The sequence below is a fragment of the Eretmochelys imbricata genome, chromosome 2 (assembly GCF_965152235.1).
Source record: "Eretmochelys imbricata isolate rEreImb1 chromosome 2, rEreImb1.hap1, whole genome shotgun sequence".
NCBI lineage: Eukaryota > Metazoa > Chordata > Testudines > Cheloniidae > Eretmochelys > Eretmochelys imbricata.
Genome location: NC_135573.1, coordinates 160,414,724 through 160,440,057, shown reverse-complemented (window position 1 = coordinate 160,440,057; position 25,334 = coordinate 160,414,724). Strand labels below are relative to the sequence as shown.

Genomic DNA, 25,334 nt, shown 5'->3' with positions numbered 1-25,334 from the left:
CAACTTTTGCTAGCCAATAAATTGTTTTTAAACATAAGAACATAAAAAACACAAGATGAACTCCAAAAAGTGCAATTAATATCCTTCAGAGAGGCATTTGGTGTTGTCGTCCTAACATCTTCCCAGGTCATTAGAAATTTCTTGCCAAATATAAAAGATTTTAGGGGAAAATTCCCCTGGGCACTCTCCCCGTGAACAGTTTATATATGTGAGGTTTTAAGGACAAGATTATCAAAAGTGACTAGTGATTGTGGGTGCTTCAATTTTGGGGGCCTCAACTTGAGACTCATTAAAGATTTTCAGAAAGTTCTGAAGATCCATACTCTGAAAAAACAGACCCCTTTCAGGTGTCTCAGCTAGGCAACAAAAAATTGAAGCACTAAAAAAATCACACTAGTTACTTTTGAAAAATGTGGCCCGTCATCACAGCACATACATATGAATTATTTGTGGGTGTATAGTCTTATCTAGAAATGAAAAGATATTGTGATAATGCTTCATAATTTCTAACGTAGAATCAGTCAACGTGGATTATTCATAGCACAACAAACAAGTGGCATGGGTTCCATTAGCTTAGTGGTTTCTGACCTCTCAGAACAATAGTCTTTCATACCTGACAAAGGGAAAACTGATTTAGATGCCTGGCATTTCACAAACATGGTTAAGGTTTGAAGAATGAAAGGACATGGAGCAAGTCTGGCACTTGTCAGCATACTAATTCTAAACTACATTTCAAAGCAAAATACAATTGAATGACCAGCTTCCTGAAGAAATGCGGTAGAATTGGAATTATGTGCTGTAAACTAATTTTCACTACAGTCGTTTAAGTTGAAACATCAGCAAAATGTAATTTCCAGTAATTATTTCTAGCACCAGACAAGTACCATTGTTCCTCACCAGGAGACTGAAAATAGTATAATGTGAATATGTGGAATTCTGTGCTAAAATAAACAGTACTAAAATAAACAGTTGCATAGTATGTACTCAGCTACAGAGGAGAATTGTTCCAGTGAATACCAAACACAACAGGACTTTGATATACAATATTCCAAGACTAATTTACATAACCCGTGATCAAAGAGCTATAGAATGAAGCAAAGAACCAACTGATTCAATTTTCCTCTTAGAAAAGGAAATGGAAATGGACACTCAGGGTCAAATCCTGCATCAGTTGAAGTCAATGAAGTGATTATTCCTTTTTAGTGCTGCTGGAGGCATAAGCTACACCAAAGAAGCAGAGCGGGAAAAGTGCCGTAAGGGATGGTGCAATGGACAAATTCCACTCGGTATGCGAGGGAGTTCCATGAGTTCCAGTTTAAAGCATTTGTATGTTCTTGTGGTTAATTGTAACACAAATACAAACCATGCATACAGTGAGTGGATGTAAGTGCTGCACACTGTCTGGCTTGCTTAGGGAAAGGCTCTACCAAAGTAGTTTTATCTGCCCAACACAACATCCAAGACATGCAGTACTCATCTTTAAAGCCTCATAAAGCATATAGTTATGCAGAACCATTGAACCACAGCAATGAGCATAGCAAAGTGATGCTTTTACTTGAACATTGTGTTTTCCATTGTTAAAACAGCAAGTTAGTTAAAACTCACAGCCCTCCTGTCAGGCAGTAAAATGTCATTATCTCACTTTTATAGATACAAGAGTGGCAGCAGAAAGGTGAAATGTCTTGCTCAAGGTCACAAAAGGGGACAGACTCACAGGTGGGATTAGAACTCAGGAGTTATTGGCTCCCAGTTATTTGCCCAGACTCTCTGAAGGCACTGAGTAGAAATGGAGGGCAAGAGTCTGTCCAACAGGTGTACACTGAAAATACTGCACACTAGCTCTGAGGATGTGTAGTAACTGCAAAGCTGACAGATCAGCCCACTGGGAAATCCTCCTGAAATAATGACCCTGCACCAGCCCCCCACACAGCTCCAGAATAGGGGCACACCAGGTATGTGAAGGAAAGGAGGAGACGTGCTCAGAACGTACCTTGCTTTGGTTATTCTGGACTCCCAGGTGGGAGACAAATCAGGCAGCAAAAGTTAGAGCAATCCTTGGGGCTAGTTTAGCTTACAGCAGGGACTGCTGCATTCCTTGGCCAGCTCCAGAATCTAAATGGTCCAAAGGTGATGCCCAGCTCAGAATTCGAACGCCTTAGAAAGGAGCTGCCTTTTTGTCTAACTCTGACCAAACTCAATGAATTTTTCTCAGTTTGTGCCTTTGCTGCGTAATGAAAAAAATAGAAACTTTTCAATATGCATCTTTGCAAGCTAGCAAAATGACACCTTGTGCAACATACTCATCATTACATCAAAAGCTCATACGAAAAATATCTTTTTTTTGTGGCAGCATGTGTCAGTTTTTTAAAGACTTGGATGTTATTTGGTTATTATTTTTCCACATACCCTAGATTAACTGTGGGATGAAAGAACAAAATTAGAACTACCACTCATCAAGTAGAACTGAACCAAACTGCAGGTTTCCAACACACTACACTTTTGGGATGTATGGAATATAAATCTGGATTTGAATTTCATATTTAGCCCCTATATCTGTAATAGGCTGAGCCATAATACTGTGTCCAAATATCCCTGAATTTCAGGATTGTTGTGTCTACAGCTATGTAAGCTTTTTCCTATCTACTGTATGCTTACATGTAGAAGAGTCCCTTCACCTGCCATGGGGTAGCTGTGAAAGCAGTTTACTATTTTTTGCCTCAGGCCTGTGTCTATCAACACTACAATTCAACATGCACAGGGAGACACACCCATATTTAAGGGCAGAAAGAATTGACATCATAGTGGGTAGATCAAGGACATCACATTCAATGGAGTTATATCAAGGATTTGAATTTGGCCCACTGTGCCTCTACAAATACGTTTGTCAATATTTCACTTGCCAAATCAATATTGTTCCAGTTATCACCTAGATACCGTGGCCTATATTTTCAGAATTGTGCCTGCATAATTTACACCTCAGTTGTGGTCATAGTGCTTGAAAATACTGGGACACATTCAGCTCTTATTGATACTAGTTCAAACCTCATATAAGTCCATTGAAATCTGTATAAACTGGGATCAGACTCTGATTTAACCAGTTTAGTGGTTAGCCTCACTACGCTTGCTTTCATGAATGGCTCTATCCATTTTAGGTTAAATCTGGCAAGGTGCTGAGCATTTTGGCCCCCATCCATCAAAGCACTTAAGCACATGAGTAGTGCCATTGAAATCAAGTTACACCTGTGCTTAAATACTTTGCAGGATTGGGGCCAAAGTATTCAGTATTTTTCAGGATCAAGACCTTTATGAAGAACAAATTCACTGGGAACATTGCCGTATGTCTGCATGTAATATGACCAAGGAACAAATACCACACTTCTTAGCCTCCAGGCCCTGTATCAGCAAAACTAATTTAATTCCCTGAGTGGGGTGGTTTTCCCCCCTTTTATTGTTGAGAGTACTGTCAAATATCTACTTTGGTTGCCATAGTACAGTTGCTATATATGTTGTTAACAGTTAAGATCAGGACTGCTTTTTGTTTGGTATTGTGTAGCCTATGGGAATATTCTTACCTGCTTCTATATGTGTAGCTGCTACTGACATATGGGATCTCTGCACCAGTTCCAGGGTAGACCCATTAATGTGCCTGTAGATGCTGTCCTGCAGTGCTATTCTTGTAAGGCAGACCTACAGTCTCATAATTTTATTATCTTTGTAAAATGAAATGAAATTGAATTTAAAAAAGGGGAAAAATCAATACAGAGACCGTGGTGGACTGTCTCTTAGATTTACTTTGGAGATAATTATCAATGTCTGAATGTTCTAATTGCTGTCTGTGACATCACATGAATACTGCCTAGAATAAGTGCAAAGTGTCCTGGAACAACTTAAATAAAGTTAATAGACAATACAATGCAGTAAGTTTAGGCACAGCAAGTTTTCTATAGTGCTTGATTCTTGAGTAAGTGTGAAAGGGCGGGGACCGATGTACTTAAGAGCCTGTCAGAAATTCACTGTACCTATACCCTGAGGTGTGCACATTGCCTTAAAGAGGAGGGGATAGAGACTTCTCCCCTTCTTGGTGTTGGGATTCCCTCTGAGACCTTTTCCACTTGGCTAATCCAGAACACCTTGCTTAGTTTTAGGAGAACACTTCATCCAGTTCTCTGGGATACAGAAACTCAGTTTAATTTCAATTTCTTATTACTTAGGCTACTCTATTAGGCATGTAAGCTCTCTATGCTCATGCTGGCCATACAGATACAGGGTGATACCACAATTCCAAATCATGTGAAACATGACACAGTTCATATATATTTTTCCTAGTATTGATACTTTTAAAAAACTAATTGGTTTGGACATTGTACAGATTGTGTAAGCACTGAAATTGCTTTGCAGATCATGTAAGGACCAATCGCTGATGTCCTCACCTTATCTACATTTCAAGCTTATCAGTTCAGGGTGTTCCCACTTATTTCATCTAGTCCAAAAACACAGTTTCCAGCACGCAGCCTGTCACACCCTTATTTACAGTTTATCCTTGCACCCAGATCTAGATTCCTGTCACACCCTTATTTACAGTTTATCCTTGCACTCAAATCAAGCTATCTGCAAGTTTACTCATGCCCAGCAAGAGCTATGTCTACACTTGGGCCATGTCCACAATACAAAATGAAGTTGACCTAACTTACATCGGCATACAGCCACCACAGTTATTAAATCACTTATTTGTGTACACACTTGCCTTCTTGTGTCGGCGGTGCGTGTCCTCACCAGGAGTGCTTGTGTCAGTTGTCTTGTCAGTGTGGGGCATTTGGAGATGGCTCCTGAAAGCCCATAACAGTTGATGTAAGCGACACAGTGTCTAGTCTGACACTATGTTGACCTAACTACATGGACCAGGACTCTATGCTGCTCGGGGAGTTGATGTTACTAAATCAGAAAAGAGAGGCACTTACATCGGCATGAGTCAAATTTAAGTGAAGACACTTCCACAGCTATCTCAACTCAGGGCAGCTTACATTGACCTAAACATGTAGTGCAGATCAGGCTTTGGTACCAGCAGATATGCTCCCCTCTGCCTTCCAATATTTGCTTTGCGGTGGGGCAGCTCTGCACCACTCCTCACACAGTGCTTTGCCGACAGACACAATACCGCACTTAACAATATGCTATGGCAGTATATATTCTGTGTGTGCCCAGACTGGGATACCGTAGTGGTGTTGAATAGCACCTTTACCATTAGTGGTCTGGTTAAAGTCAGTGGGACTCCTTACAGAGTAATGTGCTAGCCCACACAAGTAAGGATGTCACACTCTGTTTTATACCATTTTAAGACCCAAGCCAAAAGCAAAAAGAAAAGGAGGACTTGTGGCACCTTAGAGACTAACCAATTTATCTGAGCATAAGCTTTTGTGAGCTAGAGCTCACTTCATCGGATGCATACTGTGGAAAGTGTAGAAGATCTTATTATATACACACAAAGCATTTCCACAGTATGCATCCGATGAAGTGAGCTGTAGCTCACGAAAGCTTATGCTCAAATAAATTGGTTAGTCTCTAAGGTGCCACAAGTACTCCTTTTCTTTTTGCGAATACAGACTAATACGGCTGTTACTCTGAAACCAAGCCAAAAGCACTTACACATGTCAGGAACTTCACTCATGAGCATAATTTCATTGACCTCAGTGGGACTACCCACACAAGTAAGGTAATTCACCTCCATAAAAATGTTTGCTGGATCTTGTCCTTAAACTATGAGCTCTTTGGGGCAGGGACTATCTCTTAAGTTTTTGTGCAGAACCATGTATGCTGCCAGCACTTAATAAATAGCACCAATGATGATGATAAGCATCAGCTATGTATGTAAGAAGAGGAAGACAAAAAGCATCCTTCTTTCCCATCCTCATGCTCTGTAAAACATGGAGCAAATACATATGTTTGGAAATATGAAGATGAAGTTGAATCTGCACAAGTATACTCATAACTCGATGGGACTGAAAATTGACCAGACTGGACCGTGAATTTCCCGTGGATCGTGGCACCTATCAGAAAGTTTAAGAGAAAAAAGAATTTTTTTCAGTTTCAGTTGGTAACATATTTGGCACCCATCAGTAGGTGGGAGCAAGCAATTCCCTATGTAACTTTATCTCTGGCACATTTGAAAGTAAGTGACAGGGTCCAAAGGGATGTTTAGCATGTATTCTTTAGTATTATCCCCCAAAGGGTGATTTATCAACAAAGATCCCAGTGATGTAGGTACATACCCTTAGCTACCACAGCCTTTTCTGCACTCCAAAGAATAATTGTTTATTGTATTTATATACATGTTTAAATCAATTCTAGGCAGTATTTTGACCCATATTATGCTAAGAAAATGACATATGGCACACATGTGCCAAAAGTTTCATATGATTTGTTTGTCTCTCTCAGTAAACTATCTTCCTGAGTTTGCCTTCAGTTTTTTAATGTAGTTTGAGCCTATAGTTCAGAAACAGCTTACTATGGGCAGAATATATTCTGTATATTGCTCTCTGACACCCAAGATAACCAAGTACTATTCTGCTGGGAGTCAGATTTCTGTTTCTTTAGAAAGCTGGTTTGCAGGCAAAATGCCTCAATTGAAAGTATTTCATGTATGAATTGTATTCTATAATCTAGCTATGTTTATAAGGTATTCATATCTTAAAAGCGATTTTCAGTGTAAAATTTGCAAATTGAAATTTGCACAGATGGTCAGTCACATATTCACAGCTTTCCATGAACATGCAACCATTCAGCCTTATGGTTTCTTTTTGCATGTATTTTCAATACTAAAACTTGTGCACCAAAATACTTGCCAAAAGCAAACACAAAAAGGTGCATGCATCATCAGAGCAGTCTTTAAACCATGATTTGAGGACTTCAATAGCTCAGACATAGGTGAGAGGTTTACCGCAGGAGTGGGTGGGTGAGATTCTGTGGCCTGCATTGTGCAAGAGGTCAGAATAGATGATCATAATGGTCTCTTCTGACCTCAATATCTATGAACCTCATTTTTCTCTGAAATTTGTCTAGAATGTTTTTTCCAATATTTGCCCAGTTCTAGTGATAATTATGAAGTCCTACCTACATGGCTACAGATTTGTTACAGTGTACAATGTTATAAATATACTGTGTTTTTAAGAATCTAGAAGCAAATTAGAAAAAGTGCTTTTTCTGAAAAATTAAATTCAACTACCCAAGCAAGAGAACTCTTTTAAACTACATAGAAAAGTTTACAGAAACCCTACACATTCAACCTCCCCAACAGCTTATTGAGTGATCCCACTCTATCAGTGAACACAAGACAGAAGCATTATGTCACCAGAATGCTCTCAATAGCTGATCAGTGAACCTGTTACTGACACTGCTGACAAGTGTTTAACTCTTTTGTAGATATCACATGCTCTACAAAACCAGAAAGAGTCATCCTGAAATCACTTAACTAGTAATCTGGGCTTCTAAACTACCTCAGACTCCAGTGCCGCTGGAATGTCGAAAGGGGAGCAATCTGCATCGAGCAGGGGTGGCAGGTTTGTATAATTTTTGGTGGTGCCCAGAACAGGTCCAAGTCCCACCTCCCAACATCTGCCTTGTAAGCCAATATATATTTTTTAAAATAATGTAAAAATGTGAGGGCTTGGGGGGGTGGGGGAGCTGGTGATGAGGGGTTTGGGGTGTGGGAGGGGGCTCAGGGCTAGGGCAGAGGATTCGGGTGAGGGCTGTGAGGTGGGGCCAGGGATGAGGGGTTCACGATGCAGGAGGGGGCTCAGGGCTGGGGCAGAGGGTTAGGGTGTGTGTGGGGGGGGAGGAAATGAGGTCTCTGACTGGGGGTGGGGGTAGGGGCGGGGATGAGGAGTTTGGGGTATAGGCAGGTTACCCTGGGACTGGGGCCAGAGAGGACTCCCCCCTCCAGTCCTCTCCCCACCAGCAGCAGTGAGCTCTGGGGGAGGGGGCCCCCCTCCAGCAGCACACTCCCCCCATACCACTGTCACTGCACATGCTCCTCGGGCCCCTCTCACATCCAGGAAGCCCCCTCGCCTCCCCTGTGGTGGGTGCTGGAGCTGCCATCACATGTGTGCCTCCTCCCCTGCTGCTGCCCCGCACTATAGCCTCACTGGGGGGGTCAGGCTGCCACTTGCCCAGCATGGGGCAGCAGTGGTGACTGCAGATAGTGGGCCCCCCCCCGTGCTGGTGGAGGGTCCCGCCGGAAAAGGGAAGGGGCCGAGGCTGAAGGGCAGGGTCAGCATGCCCCGGCACTAGTAGATTGGGGGCACTAGGACCTTGCGGTGGCAGTTGATGCCAGGAGCCAGCAGAGCACAGCTGCAGAGGGCAGCCACCGGCTTGAGGCAGGGAAACTCTGGGGCCCAGGGGAGGTGCACAGAGGCGGCAGGCGGGGCCAGGGGAGAGACCTGGCCCCAAACATTGGTGGAGCCAGGCCCCCAGGTCCTGAATATTGCTGGAGCCCAGGCACCACGGGCCCATACAACTTGCCACCCATGGCAACTGCAAAAATCACATATCAAAGGTAGATCTTAGCAAACATTAAATTTCTCTGTCTAAATATTTGTGTGACTACTGATATGTCTAAGCGTGTTCACATATTTAACACAGGAACAGTTTTATCATTTTCAACAGCGAGCACAACTATTTTAAGCAAACATTTCTAAAAAGTCACAGCTTGAAAAAATATTGGAGGCCATGGCATATTCCTTCTGCTTTCCTGAGCAGGGACCAAGAACAGCTTCCTGGAACATCAGGAAGTACAAAACCATTCTCTAGGGCTGTCGCTTAATCGCGGTTAACTCACGTGATTCACTCAAAACAATAGTGATTAAAAAAATTAATTGCAATTAATCGCACTGTTAAACAATAGAATACCCATTGAAATTTATTAAATATTTTTGGATGTTTTCTACATTTTCAAATATATCCATTTCAATTACAACATAGAATACAAAGTGTAAAGTGCTCACTTTATATTATTTTTGTTACAAATATTTGCACTGTAAAAATGATAAACAAAAGAAAGTATTTTTCAATTCACCTCATACAAGTACTGTAGTGCAATCTCTTGATCTTGAAAGTGCAACTGACAAATGTAGGGTTTTTTTGTTACATAACTGCACTCGAAAACAAAACAATGTAAAACTTTAGAGCCTACAAGTCCACTCAATCTTATTCCTTGTTCAGCCAATTACTAAGAAAAACAAGTTTGTTTACATTTATGGGAGATAATGCTGCCCACTTCTTAATTACGTCACTTGAACGTGAGAATAGGTATTCGCATGACACTGTTGTTGCTGGTGTCGTAAGGTATTTACGTGCCAGATGTGCTAAAGATTCATATAAAGAAAAGGAGTACTTGTGGCACCTTAGAGACTAACCAATTTATCTGAGCATGAGCTTTCGTGAGCTACAGCTCACTTCATCGGATGCATACTGTGGAAACTGCAGAAGACATTATATACACAGAGACCGTGAAACAATACCTCCTCCCACCCCACTCTCCTGCTGGTAATAGCTTATCTAAAGTGATCATCAAGTTGGGCCATTTCCAGCACAAATCCAGGTTTTCTCACCCTCCGCCCCCCCACACACAAACTCACTCTCCTGCTGGTAATAGCCCATCCAAAGTGACCACTCTCCTCACAATGTGTATGAAAATCAAGGTGGGCCATTTCCAGCACAAATACAGGTTTTCTCATCCCCCCACCCCCCCTTTTTTTTTTCAAAAAAACACACACAAAAACTCACAAAATGGCCCACCTTGATTTTCATACACATTGTGAGGAGAGTGGTCACTTTGGATAAGCTATTACCAGCAGGAGAGTGAGTTTGTGTGTGTGGTTTTTGGAGGGGGGTGGGGGGGTGAGAAAACCTGGATTTGTGCTGGAAATGGCCCACCTTGATTATCATACACATTTTAAAGAGAGTGGTCACTTTGGATGGGCTATTACCAGCAGGAGAGTGAGTTTGAGTGTGGGGGGGGCAGAGGGTGAGAAAACCTGGATTTGTGCTGGAAATGGCCCAACTTGATGATCACTTTAGATAAGCTATTACCAGCAGGAGAGTGGGGTGGGAGGAGGTATTGTTTCACGGTCTCTGTGTATATAATGTCTTCTGCAGTTTCCACAGTATGCATCTGATGAAGTGAGCTGTAGCTCACGAAAGCTCATGCTCAAATAAATTGGTTAGTCTCTAAGGTGCCACAAGTACTCCTTTTCTTTTTGCGAATACAGACTAACATGGCTGTTACTCTGAAACAAAGATTCATATGCCTCTTCACACTTTGGCCATTGTTCCAGAGGACATGCGTCCATTTAAAAAACAAGCGTTAATTAAATTTGTGACTGAACTCCTTCAGGGGGAAAAATGTATGTCTCCTGCTCTGTTTTACCTGGATTCTGCCATAAATTTCATGTCATAGCAGTCTCTGATAGCGACCCAGCACATGTTCGTTTTAAGAACACTTTCACTGCAGATTTGACAAAATGCAAAGAAGGAACCAATGTGAGATTTCTAAAGATAGCTACAGTGCTCGACCCAAGGTTTAAGAATCTGAAATGCCTTCCAAAATCTGAGAGGGATGGGGTGTGGAGCATGCTTTCAGAAGTCTTAAAAGAGCAACACTCCACTGCAAAAACTACAGAACCCAAGCCACCAAAAAAAGAAAAATCAACCATCTGCTGGTGGCATCTGACTCAGATGATGAAAATGAACATGCGTCAGTCCACACTGCTTTGGATTGTTATCAAGCAAAACCTGTCATCAGCATGGCCGTATGTGCCCTGGTATGGTGGTTGAAGCATCAAGTGACATATGAATCTTTAGCGTATCTGGCATGTAAATATCTTGGGACGCCGGCTACAACAGTGCTGTGCGAATGCCTGTTCTCACTTTCAGGTGACATTGTCAACAAGAAGCAGGCAGCATCATCTCCTGCAAATTGTAACCAAACTTGTTTGTCTGAGCGATTGGCTGAACAAGACGTAGGACTGATGGGACTTGTAGGCTCTAAAGGTTTACATTGTTTTATTTTTGAATGCAGGGGTTTTTTTGTACCTAATTCTACATTTGTCAGTTCAACTTTCACGATAAAGAGATTGCATTACAGTACTTGTATTAGGTGAATTGAAAAATACTATTTCTTGTGTTTTACCGTCTAAATATTTGTAATAAAAACCAAACATTCTATTCTATTATTGTTTAACAGCGCGATTAATCGCACTATTAATTGACATATTTTTTTTTAAACCACTTGACAGCCCTAGTATTCTCTCATTGAGAGTAGCAAAAGCACCAGCAGCACAATCTATGAGTTTGCTCCCACCACTTCTAAACACTAAAGAACATCTGACTAGTATAGACCTTGTCTCATTAGAGTAGAGCAGAGCAGGACAACTATGGAAGAGGTTGTGTACGTGTGCGCGCACACGGACACATGCAGTGAAACTTTTACTACCATGGGAGAAAACACATTGCTGTTCTGGGAATTAAGAAATGGATTACAGTCCATTCCAGCAAAAGTTGGTGTTGTCTACCTGACTGGCCTACCAATCAGTGTACACTCTGAGTGCATTTAATGCTGCTGGTGACATTATTACAGGCAGAAGGGGGTTACACAGTGTAATCAGTGCTGAGTGCCTCACTTGTTTAAAGATGAGCCTGCAAAATTTGACTGGATTTATCCATCTGCTTCTCTGCCCCTCTCATTTATCTACAATGCTGGTAATGGACCAGAGGGGAAAAAAAAAAAAAAAAGGAATTGACAGTAGTGGGGGAAGGGGGTTGTCAATTACTTTTCCTTTTGAAAAAACTGTATCACAGTTGGCTTATATGAGGAAATTTTTGAGTATGTGGTCAAGAAATCTGATCTCAACTTCTAATAGGTGAAGGGAAGAGTAAATCTACATACCTATGGTTTTACTCTGCTCCTTAGACAAGGAGAGGAGCAGAATAAGAAAAAAACACATTTTTTTTTCCTTAATATTTCACCACCAGCAACCCAGTGTTCCCCCCCACCCCGGACCTGACTCAAAGTCCATTGAAGCCAATGGGAATGTTTCCACTGAATTTCATGGACTTTGGCTCAGGCCCTTAAAGTGGTAATGTGAGTTTTCATTAATTGGATCCAGGTGGGGTTGCCAACTTTGTTTGAATGAATTCCTGGAGATCACCACATGACAAAATGACTTCAGGACAATCCTGGAGGGTTGGCAACTTTTGTTCCAGGCAAGAATTTGCCTATTTGCCACAAGTGTAGTATTCATGGCAAAATGACGTTTTCACAAGTGAAGGTTTCTTTTCACTTTTGCGAATATTGGAACAAGCATGAACCTGCAGCCTCATGGGTTTTCAATATTTGCCTGTTGTGAAACCAGCTCTGTTCATAACATGACAGTGCATTGACCATTTACTTTGCTCGCTGACATTGCAAAACCAGAAATTCATGACCAGTTACATTAAAATTAAACATTCCTTATTTAAGATGGCAACATGAGTAATTTCTTTCTGCTAGTCTGCCTATTAGAGTTGAAAGAAATTGTTAAGATTTTAAAGTTTATACAACAGTTCCTTAGAATTACTTCATTACCACATGTACATACTGGACAGAACACAGTGGATATTTATGGAAGAAAAGTCAATCATGTTTGATAAAAAAACATAATTTATTGGTGGAGAAAAAAAGGAAAGGAAAGGAAAAAGACATTCTCTCTCTAACATGCAAAATTAATTCCCTATCCCAATTCAGATAAAAAAAAAAAAAAAAAAGATACAAAACAGTAAGCAATACTGTCATGTAGTTTATGGTATCAGTAAGTAGAAAGTAAACGCAGTGCAACCAAGAAGCAGTTACATGGGTACTTTATTGCTTCATTCACATTGACTGAAAAGGAAACGTTAATGCTGTTACAGTGTTTTGCTGAGCTGTGAGATGGTGCTTTATTATTTTCCAAGCTGAGAAGAAACAAATAAGTAATTACATGGGACAAATTATACCACATTTTAAAATTGTTGCAAGATCATACAGCTAATTACACATCAGGCTGTGCCTTCATTTGGGGATGGAGAAGTGTCTGCAGCAGGCAAGAAGTAAATTCTGCTTCCCTCCCTCTCTCCGGGCTCAGCCAGACAAACTGGTAGGGGCAGGACTTCTTGCTGAACATTGCTTAATTTTGTATTGTTGTTATCTTTCTGTCCGGTTCTGCAAGATGCCGAATACCTTTAACCTCCATTGAAATCAATGGAAAGTGAGCTCCATTAGCACTTATCAGGAGGTGCTTAGTATCTTGCAGGACTGGGTGCTTTGAGTAAGACTGACCAGCTGTGCCGATGGGAGCCTTCCCTTTTTCTGTGCCCCTGCCCAGTGCCGAGGTACAGTTGCAGCCCCTGCATTCCTCAAGTGCAGACACTTCTCCTTCCTAGCATCCTCCCAAAGGAGTTCACAAGGGAAGAAGACAATGACCTTGCTCTCCTAGTGGCCAGGGTATAGCAGGGAGCCCACTACTTCTTGCACATTGGGAATCTCCAGGAGCAATTCTGCCTGCCTAAAGCAGGCATATCTCTTGGAGGTCCCTGCAGTGGGTCAGCTCTGCCCATTTCTAACACGGACTAGTGCATATAGAGCATGCTTGTACCTCAGTACTTATAACCATGTGTGACAAAGTTCCTCCTCTACCTTGGTGGGTCCTGAGCTTATTGGCAGATTTTCTCACCTCGGAGATTCATGGCAGCCCTCAGTTTGACCACTTTCGTGGCTCAGATCTGCCATTCACTCAGATAACCTCATCACTGGCCAGCATGGGGAAAAGGAAAACAACCCCCGCAGTCTCTGCTGATCCACCATGTAAGTCAAGGAACAACCCAGAGACCTCCCCTCTGGTGGAACCCACAGTCCAGGTCAACTCATCCTGAGTCTGATCAGGAATTGGGAGGATTTGGGGGGGCACCTGGGCCCACCCTCTACTCTGGGTTCCAGCCCAGGGCCCTGTGGAATGCAGCTGTCTAGAGTGCTTCCTGGAACAGCTGCATGACAGCTGCAACTCCCTGGGCTACTTACTTCCCCGTGGCCTCCTCCCAACATCTTCTTTGTCCTCACCACAGGACCTTCTTCCTGGTGCTTGATAACGCTTGTACTCCTCAGTCCTGTAACAGTATATCCTCTCACTCCCAGTTCCTTACATGCCTCTCCTTAACTGAGGTGAGGTCCTTTTTAAGCCCGGGTGCCCTGATTAGCCAGCCTGTCCTAATTGATTCTAGCAGCTTCTTCTTAATTGTCTCCAGGTGTCCTAATTAGCCTGCCTGCCTTAACTGGTTCCAGCAAGTTCCTGCTTGTTCTGGAACTGCCCATCACCTTACCCAGGGAAAAGGGACCCACTGAATCTGGGACTAATATCTGCCTTCTATCATGAAGATTCTCAACAGTGAAGGCACTGAGACGGATCATGAACACCTGAACAAGGCTATTGGGGAACTGAACGGAAAAAAATAGAGAGGATGTCATTGCTCAGGGTAACGGCAAACTTGCCAGTGTGCCAGTTGGTGGAGCTGTAGCAGTCTCAGCTGGACCAGGTTCTGCTGCACCTGCTGCTGCTGAGGAGAAGAAGGAGTTGTCTGAGGAGTTTGACGATGACATGGGATTTGGCCTATTTGACTAAACTTTTGCTACAAAAACTAATAAAACATTTTGTTTAAAAAATAAATAAATAAATAAAATCACTCTTCTGTAGCCATCTGGTCTGACCCTGTCACACCATGGTACCTGAGCACCTTATGATGGAGCACCTTAAGTCTGTGTTACCTAGGGACTATGAGGAAATATTTAAAGATATTAACTACTGGGTAACTGCTAAGAACCAATGTGTACTCCACGGAGTTCTCCTATATGGGATTTGAACATGTAGTTCAAGTTTCTGGGTGTTTCAAAATGGTTTCTTAGGCCACAGAATCATTTTTTCGAGGCCAACACTTCTGAACAGATACACAAGGATTCTGTGACATTATCAGCTAGCTGGGAGATCAGACAAAATAGATCTAGTTGATAAATAGTAATTATGTCTGACCCCTCCCCAAAAGTGAAAAGATTTTGTTTTCTCAAAACAAAACAACAAAAAACCCCAAATACTTGGTTTTTGAAACAAAACAACCCTTTTTTTTTCTTTTTTTTTTGCTTTTTAGTTTTGAGTTTTCCATTTCTGGTTTCCCCTCCCTTTCTTCTTTTTCTATTTTGCCATTGGGGGAAAAGGGCAGGGAATGTGGGAGAAAGGGGGAGAAACCCTTTGAGAAACCAAAAATGTTACATGTATTTATATAAAAAATAATTCTGCAAAGATTTTCATTTTCAAATTTAGGCCTCTTTTCATCCAAAAAAAAGTTTAGAATAAAAAATTTCAACCAGCTGTATGAAAGATATATATAGTGTCAGTTTTGCACTGCTCCTTGGTGTGAAACTAACAAGCAATGGTGAAAAACAGATGAGAAACACAGACAGGGTGGTATGAAATAAACCTTCTCTATTTGATTCTTTCCAGAAATACTTCAGTTCGGCCAATAGGAGAGGTTAGCAGACATAGAATATTGTCGTCTCTTTGCATGGGAGGAGGGGGGAAGCGGGGTTTGCGATGTGTTACGTTCCCAATCAAAGAGGGAGAGTCACACACAATCAGGGGATTTTTCTTCTAGTCTATTTTATTCATCATTTTTTACCCTGAACAGAGTTAGTAAACATGCACACCGGCGCTTCCACTTGCAGAAACTCCAGTCAAGATACTACTGTGACCAGCCCTGGAGCGAGGAAAGCAGCACCTTTTCCTAACCCTTTGGTCTTGTCTAAGTTAGGGCAATTTTCCTCCAAATGTAAGTGGTGTAGGGCCAGTGATCAAAACCACTTTTAATTAATTAAACCTCCTGCAATTTTAAATAGGTTTTGCTTGCAATTCATTTTATTCTTGCATCTGTCTTTACCTGTTGCTTTTGTTTGGTTTTTAAGTGAAAAATTGCAATACTGAGTGGCAATGTCAGAATGCAGGTTCCTCTGTGCCAGCCCTCAGCCTCTTGACTGCACTCTGGCGTTGGGATTATTTTGTCTGAGCTCATCCATGCCAGCTCTGCCCTCTCCTACCAACATCATTCGTTTTATGTGAAGTTAGAGAGAAAGTCCATACAAAACCACAAGCCGTAATGTTCCATTGGTTAATATTACCAAGGCAACACAACAGATTCCTACCAACTCTGGGTCTGTGTAGACAGAAATGATATCCCTCTTGGCACAGAGACATTACTGTGGGAGCCACCACAGTCTGAACAGGGAACTGGGAGCCAGCCTGACTTTTCATCCTAGCTCAAAAAAAAAAAAAGACTTGCTGTGTGGCTATAGGCATCTCTCTACCTTACCTACCACACCTGAAAAATGGGGATAAACAATAATTGTCCATGTGCTTTGATGATTAGTTAATGTAGAATTGCACTACGTTTTGAATATGTAAAACATTATATAAGGATGATGGCTGTGCCCCTCGCTTGCAGTCAAACAGATGAGAGGTTTTATTTAAACAGGTAAGCATATCCTGGCAGTCCCAGCTTCACAGATGCATCATGTTGTCAACAGATGTTGACTTGATGGGCAAATAAAACATTTGTAAATGTTACTATCTCTTCTTTTCATTTGGGTTAGTATAAGCTGTCTGCTCTTTTTCACCCTCTATCTCCTTTTCCTGCATGTTTGAACTACAAATTACAGCTGAATTGAAATGTAATCCTCAAACAAAGGATTTGCCTTTACAAACAAAAACACATTTAGGAAACAGTATAGAAAAGGGAACTAGAACACCATTACCAAATACAGTATAGATTTATTAAGGCTAAAAATGAAACCCAACCAACAAAAAACTGAAAATGTTTTTAATTCAACTCTTCTGGGGAAATGTAGCAGTACCTCAGAAATTACATATGGGAAGAGATTAACGCCCACATTTACAGAAACATCTGTAAGGGGGCTGTTGGGTGGCCCTCTCCCAGTACCAAGAAAAAGGGGAAGGGCTGAAGAGGAGTCAGGAGCCTGGGATGACAAGTACATTGGAAGAGCTCCAGGACCATCAGGGAGAGTCCAGCACCACGTCTCCAAATCAGTCAGATTGACAGGGCACACAGGTCAATGAGGGGGTCAAGAAAGCAGAGCCCATCCTCTGTGTGAGCTGGGACTGTGTGGACAGAGTAAAGGCATGAGAGGGAGAGTGTAGCAGCCCAGAGCTGGGCAGCCAGAGTAGTGGAGATCAGCCACATGGACAGTGAGCCAGGAGCGAGCTCCAATGGAGAGCCGGGGAACCAGAACTCGCATAGCGGTAGATCTCTCCTACTACTACTAAACTGGAGTTGAGCACAGTGAGCAGATAGGGAGAACGAGGTGGGAGAGGCAGAGAGGGCCCAGAGAGAGATGTCACCAGACAAGAGGGCCTTGAAGGGCAGACCAGGGTGGGGGGAAGTGGAGACATGAACCCAACAGGAGGGCTGATACTGGAGAGAAGGGTCCCATCACCTAGAGCCTGAGGGTGTGTAGCCATCCCCAGAGCAGGCATCTTACTCACAGTATCACCACAGCACATCCAGCCGGGGCCATGTAAGGAATAGGCTGTGAATTTTCTTCAGTTCCAGAGACTATTGTTTATGGTTTCCCTATGCCCATAGTATGGGGCTCCTCAATCCTTTTCCATTCCCCCCCCCCCGACACACACACACACACACTTCTTCCCCCCCCAGTTGCTGTTGAATAAATTGTATGTGGTTTAAAAAAATCAATGTAGTGATCACCGGGTCAGGGATGTGGCCAGTGAGGAGGAGGGTGTATCCCAGAGCGAGGACACCCTAGCCCCTTGCCTGAGGGACTCACAATGAAACTGGGTTAATCCCCCCACGGGGATCCTGGGTCCAGCTTTATCAGGGTTATGAGGACTCTGCCACATGGGGGAGGGAGAGAGAGAGAGAGAGAGAGAGAGAGCGCGTGCACGCAAGCGTGCGCAAGGTCAGGCAGACATCCCAATAAAGGGAGGTGGATCGGGGACTCAGATCCTTTCACCAGCTGGCTCCACCAAGTTATATAGAAGCCAGGAAAATTCCCCACAATAGTGGAACTGTTCCTCCACTTACACAGTTCCACTAATTTGAGATGCCTCTATTTCTGAGTGCTCAGCTTGGGACACTTTAGTTGTCAATGGTTACTTGAAAATCTGAGCCTTAGGAGGCCATCCAGTCTAATCTATATTTACTATTTTATAGTGTCCATCAATGTACTAGATGCCTCACAGTGCCATGATCTCTGCCCTGGAGAGTTTACAATATACATTTCACCCACGACACAGTGACACGATGTCTCAATCACTGAAATGGAGATGGCAGAGACAAGGCATAAGATTACACAGTTATTCAGCAAAGGTTGAACAAATTACTTTCTGTTCTTCTGTCAGTGCAAGATGGTCTACCATAAAACATAATTTCCTTGGGAGAGTGTTCAAATGCTTGAGCTCACCATTAGAAAATTCCCCCTACATGCCCCAAGAATTGGAACAATATACAAACTGTGAATTGCCTAGCAACAGCCGAGCTATGTGAGCTAAAGCCAAAAGAAGCAGCAGTGCCCAGTCCCAGAGTGGTGATCTCCTTCACAGAAAGTCACATTAGCAGGTGAGAGAAGAAACCTTCTTTCATGAAGGAATTTTTTTGTGGGAAGGAAGAGAGAAACAACAGAAACCTTTCAAAAATGTGTGGTTCAGAAACTCAGGTTCCCTCCAGTTACAGCCTCTAGCTTTTCCAAGGCTGTGTGTGGCTTATGAAAGGAGGCGGCCATTCATTGTATAGAAAGCTAGCTGGCTCAGCAGACCAACCAAAGAACAAGTCACCAGGAAGCTTCAGTCCTGCAGAATTTGAGTTCCACAGGACCAAAGCTCTGATCCTATGACTCTCAGGGGCAGGACCGTCCCTAGGGGGGGCGTGGGGCCCGGGACATAGGCGCCAAATTTCTATCTGCTGGGGGGGGGCACTACCCTAGCTTCACCCAAGTCCTGCCCCCACTCCAACCCTTCCACCAAGGCCCCACCCCTGCTTCTTCCCACCCCTGGTCTGCCCTGCTTCTTCCTCACCCAGTTCTGCCCCCTCCCCTGAGCGTGCTGTTCCCTTCCTCCTCTCCCCTCAGTATCTCCTGATGCCATGAAACATCTGATCCAAGGCAGGTGGTAGATGCTGATAGGGACGGGGAAGCACTGATTAGCAGGGCCTGCCAGCAGGCAGGAGGCGCTGGGGGGAGGAGGAGGAGGTTCTTGAAGTGGGGCTCCTCCTTGCCCCCCCCCCACCCACCGCTCGCCTCCTCACCCTGCTCGCCCGCCCGCCTCACCTCCCCACCCATGGAGCCCCCCAAAGCGCAGGGCCTGGGGCGGTCACCCTGATTTGCCATACCCAAGGGACGGCTCTGCTTAGGGGTTCTGCAGGAGCAAATCTTCAGTCAGGGAATCCCTGGGAGACATAACACATGTTTATGAAACTAGAAGCTTTGGCTAGCCAGGCTTTGTTCAATAGACAGGGGTTGCACCATAGTGATTTTACTGTAGTGATCATTTAGCACAACTACTTTCATCTAATTCTTTTCATCTTTTCTCATAAGCCTCTTTCCCAGTTCTTTATATAATTTTTATTTAACTTCTCTGAATTATCTCAAATTTGTCAATAACCTTCTCATCCTTTCATTGCTATCTTGGTAGTGTTTTGTAGAGAGAAACTTTGAAACTGTGGCTTTCCTGCTCTAGGACATGATGCTTCTGCATATGCAGGCCAAATACACAGCAGCAAAAGAAAAAAGAAAAAGAAAAAGACCCTTATCTCACATTGGAAGTTCATGTTCAGTTGGCTGCCTGGTTATCGTTCTTAGGACTTTTTCAACATTACTGCTTTCCAAGTACCTCCCTGCTATTAAACAGCTGTGCATTTCTGATTATTTTCCTCAGATGCATTAGTTTGTATGTTTTTCCAGGTTGTATTTTACTGTTATTACTCCATGTAATATTACTCTTTCTGCTGTAAGGCCCTTGCTACTATTTCCCAGTCCTTAACATTACCTGCAACTTTAGTTTGTGAGCTATTTATCCCCCCTTTGAGATCACCATTAAAGATGATAAACTAGATCTAATGCTGATCTCCACAGCACCCCTTAGGCTGGGTCTACAGTACAAAGTTAGGTCAATGCAAGGCAGCTTACATTTTCCTAGTTGTGCATGTGTCTACACTTAAATCTGTCTCCCACCAATGTAAGCGACCCCGTTACGCCGACACAGTAACATCACCTTCCTGAGCAGTGTAAAGCCATGGTCCATGTACTTAGGTCAATGCAGCATGAGTATAGACACTGCATTACTTATGTTGACCTTAACTCTCCCACAATGCCTCACACTGACTGCTCTGGTTACCATTATGAACTCCTCTGCCCAGGGACCAAGGAGACTGGAGAGCTCCTCCCTCCCCTTATAGGGCTTGCAAAAAAATTTTAATTCCTTTTCCTGATTGCCTTGCCTGGCCAGCATACCTAGCAGCTCTCCGTTGTTGAGTGCAACTTCCCCGCTGACCATAGCGGCAACTTGCTCCAGATGTGCTCCTGCCTGGATTAGACAGTAGATATTGGATCTCCTGAGCCTCGGGGCAGAAGAGGCTGTGCAGACACAGCTCCAAATCAGTCATAGAAACATCCACATCTACAAGCAGATTGCTCAGAAGATGCGGAAGGGGTATGATAGGGACCAGCAGCAGTGCCATGTGAAAGCCAAGGAGCTGCAGCAGGTGTACCAGAGGGCCAGGGAAGCCAATAATCAATCCGGTGCGGAGCTTCACATCTGCTGCTTTTACAAAGAACCGCATGCCACCCTCACTGGAGACTCCACCACCACCCCCATAGCACCATGGATACCTCAGAGGAGTGCAAGTCCCAGGGCTCTGCCATGAACAGTGAGGAAGAGGAGGTGGTAGACAAGGAACAAGAAGGAAGAGGAGGAATATGGTAGACCGGCAGCCAGGAGATCCAGGACCTTCTTTTTCACTAGTGGCATTTCAACATTCCCAGTTGTAGTGTTCTGTTTGGGAAAGAAAGGCCCTGCTTCTTGCTTTCTAAACAGTCCTATGTTCTTTAAGACGTGCATGCCATGCACCTTCCCTGACCAACCCACACTGATGTCAGTGAAGCAAGTGATCCACCATGTCAGTGATCCACCAGTGCTTGCATCACCATAGAAAATTAGCCCTTTCTGTTGATGTACTTAATGGCAAGGTGGTCTGGTGCCAAAATAGGGATGCATGTGCCGTCTATTGCTCCACCGCAGTAGGGAACACCATTGCTGCAAATCCATCCACTATGTCCTGCACATTGCTGTGGAGCCACAGTCCTACATAGCAGGAGGCAATTAATGATCCTGCACACTTGCCTCACAATGGCCCTGCAGGGGATTTCCTGACTCCAAATTCATTCCCAACTGACCAGTAGCAATCTGGTATTGCAAGTTTCCACAGTGAAATCACCACTCACTTCTCAACTGTCAGTGCAGCTCTTATTTTGGTAAACCTGCACTGGGAAAATTCAGCACACAGATCCAGGAACACGGCCTTGTGCATCTGAAAGTTCTGCAACCACTGCTCATCATCCCAAACCTTCATTACGATGCAATACCACCAATCAGTGCTTGTTTCTTGGGCCCAGAAGTGGTGCTCCACCATCTGCAGGTGCTCCATGAATGCCACCAATGATCTTGAACTGGTTCTTGCTATGTCCTACAGCAATCTGTCCCCCAAGGAATTGTCATGTTCCCCACTCATTCAGTTCTTCTTGCAAATACTCCAGGATCATACACCCTGATCAATGCTAATGACAGCAGTGCAGGTTCCATGCTTCTGTCAGAGATGGTGCGCTGTGAGGAGGGCCATGCAGGCTTGTGGGATTTTGAAAAAAGGCTCAAAAATTATGCAAGGCAGATAACACTATGGGATGGTGACAGTTGCAAACTGGGAAGTTGACCCCATACTCCCAGTCACCCATGTGTGACTCTTTTCAGCCCCACCATGCACTGCCAAAACTTCCCAAAAGATAATGTGCTGGATGGTGACAAGTTGCACAGTGGGATACCTACCCATGGTGCACCGTACTCTGCATAGATAAAAGCACTCCTGGCAAGTACGCATACCACTGATGCAAGGAGTCAAGTATGCACATACCCAAGTGATTTACTAACTGCAGCGGCTGTATGCCAACGTAACTTGAGCAGAAATGAGGTTGTAGTGTAGACATGGCCTAAGATACCTCACCCTAATTCAGTCCATGGCTCTTTATAATTAAGCTTTATTTACAGTCCTTCAACTAGTTTTCAGTACACAGAGCAGTGTTCGGCCACTCTATAAATCACCACCTTTAAAGTGACCGTGGAAGAGATATTGGGCCATGAGCCACTGCAGTGAGGATCAAGTTAATGGTTTTGCCGTTGTATTTTCAATCATTTGTGCTGTGTAAAATAACCAAAATGTACCTCAAAGTAAAAATTGCAGCCACAGTGCTAAGGAAAGATTCTGACAAACACTAATCTGTAGGAAGCCATTCAATGAAAAACAAATGGCACAGAGTTTTATCACTTGCATGAGGGCGCTGTACCTCAACATAGGCATAAACATAAAAAGAAGAGTCCTATTTCCACAATTTTTTTTTTTCATGGCTGCAAATATTGGGGTACATCTAAGTCTGAATGGTTTTCAGGATCCAGAGTTTACATAGATTTAGGAAGTCTTTAATTAAAACAGAAGGCACGTCCTCCTGTCTCCTTTAATCAGCTTGGTATCCATCAGCTACATCTGGCACAAACCAATTATCCCTGTGGCAACTACAGTGTTTGACAGCTCTTGACACAGACCACTGTCTTTCTAATTGTAAACACACAGTACTACTATTTTATTTAATGTGATCAATGTTTATACTGTGAACATGGCCCTCCACAAAACAAAGGGCTCCTGGAATTCAGCTGCTACTGAAATAAGTAGGGGGACACACACCACAGCATATTTGTATGACCTTTGAAGCCTACAGCTCAACAGTACTATGCCAACAACAGATGACCAGACCATTGTGCAGAATAGCGAGAGGTTGCATCCTCATGCTCTAGAATTTGGAAGTTTCTGTCAGATTTAAAGTGAGTTACCCAATATACCAACCTTACTACAATTACTGTAATTCCCTGCTGCCCCAGTATGACAGGCTCAGTGCTGGATGCTCTATGATAAGCTTGTGAAAAGCTACAGCCTTCTTTTCTGTAGTAGGAATATGATGCAAGTCAAAACTGCATGGGACATAAAAGGCAGGATATTGTCCCAGGTCAGCATACTAAATGCATCGATCATTTATTTTGTATTGATCATTGTATTAAAGTGGTGTAAAAAAAAAAAAACCACCATCACATTTGTGTAGAGAAAAGAAATACGAGGAGGCATTAAAGCCAATATAGAATTAGCACTCTGCTAATCAGAGGGGACTAAATCAAAGGCCTAGTCAATAGCATACAAATGGCCATACTGGATCAGACCAAAGGTCCATGTAGCCCAGGATTTGGTCTTCCAATAGTGGCCAGTGCCAGAGGGAATGAACAGAACAGGTAATCAAGTGATCCATAGCAGATACACAGCATGGTTTCCTATCTCCATGGAAGTTTGGTACAACTGGGTTCTGTCACCATTGTTGTTCAATAATGGTATTGATTGGTTGATGGATAAGCTCGAGGAGGCAGCTGTTGGTGGCATTGAGCTGAACACCATTATGCTTCGAGATCTTGAATACGCTGATGACATTGTCTTGTTGGCTCAGTTTAGTGAATTGCTGCAGCTGATGGCTGTCAAGGAGCAGCGTGCATTGGACTGATTATTAATCTGGATAAAACTAAGTGCTTGGCCATTACCATCAAACGGACACCAGTTCCAGATTGCAACCAGCTCAATATTAACCTATCTGGACAGGACATTGCCAGTTACCCCCTGCTCAAATACTTGGGCAGCGTCATAGACAGTGCTGGAAGATACTCAAAAGCTGTGGACACTCATATACCAACAGCACTTCAGCAGTCTCTGTGAGGATGTCATGACATCAAGTTGTGTTTTGTTTTGTTTTTTTTTTAAAAACAAAGCTGAGGCTCTACAGAGCCACCGTTACATCAACTCTGTTCAGGTCTCATCATCTTCCTCAGCTTCTCCATATCACATGACAGGAAAAGATCAGAAATTAGGATATTCAAAGCCAAACCCAGCAACCGCTTCCATCAGCACTGGTTTGGTTTTGGGAGCTTTCTGGTTGGAAGACCGAGAATTCTGAAGCATGCTGACCACATTCCTTGGTAAACAATCACATAGTTGCCAAAAGCTTCAGTGGTGCAATAAGATTGCCAGTGATGGACATAAAGTGACTATCCAGCCAGATGACCTTAAGCACCTAGCCTGAGCTCAATCTGGATGGCATTTGATCTTCAAGGAGGCTATATCACTTTGGGATTTGCTTTGATGATGATGATGATGATGATGAATTAGAGAGCACAGGATGCATATTTCAGCACAAAGGCAAGTTTATAGTTTTCCCTGTTTACCTATTCTGATCCCCTTACCCTTCACCAAGGACCTGGTCCAAAGTCCATTGACTTAGATTCATAGATATTTAGGTCAGAAGGGACCATTATGATCATCTAGTCTGACCTCCTGCACAACGCAGGCCACAGAATTTCACCCACCACTCCCTTCAGTGGGCTTTGGATCAGGTTCCCCGTTTACTGGAGTAACAAAAATTGAGGACTACTTTACTTATGTAAAAAGACATGACTTATTTTTTCCAAGTTTAATTCCATAATTAAGCTAATACAAATGTAAAGAGGTGAGCTCAGTAACTGAACGCACAAAGCAGTCACATTTTTCTTTGCAAATTCTCCATTGAAGATATCATTGTAGCGAAGCGATGACTCACTGGTGTGGTGCCTCCTGGTCGTCATCTTGGGAATTAGCTCTTTCCAGCCCGGAGTGCCCTCTGGAGGCCGGTGTCTTGCCTGCCACTGGACCCGTGTCCCTCCCAGACCCTGGTGCCCCTTTACCTTGGGGTGCTGCCCCCGGCAGTGTCCCCACTCTCTGGGTCTCCCCTCTCAGGGAACCCCCAACTCTCTAAACCCACCTTGCCTCAATGGCTATGGCCAGTCATCATCTAGCCCCCACTCAGTGGGGCAGACTGCAGTGTAATGGCCACTCATCACTGGCAAGGGGTTTAGGACCTGCTG

General features: G+C 43.4%; 1 long non-coding RNA gene across 1 annotated transcript in view; it reads left to right on the top strand.

Annotated features, from left to right (window-relative positions):
• Positions 1 to 14,684, top strand: part of LOC144261406 (uncharacterized) — a 28,232-nt gene extending 13,548 nt beyond the window's left edge. The window contains exons 2-3 of the long non-coding RNA XR_013345257.1: positions 7,417 to 7,553; positions 14,308 to 14,684. This is a non-coding gene — a long non-coding RNA (uncharacterized LOC144261406). The remainder of the gene's footprint in view (positions 1 to 7,416; positions 7,554 to 14,307) is intronic.
• Positions 14,685 to 25,334: the final 10,650 nt, after the last annotated feature.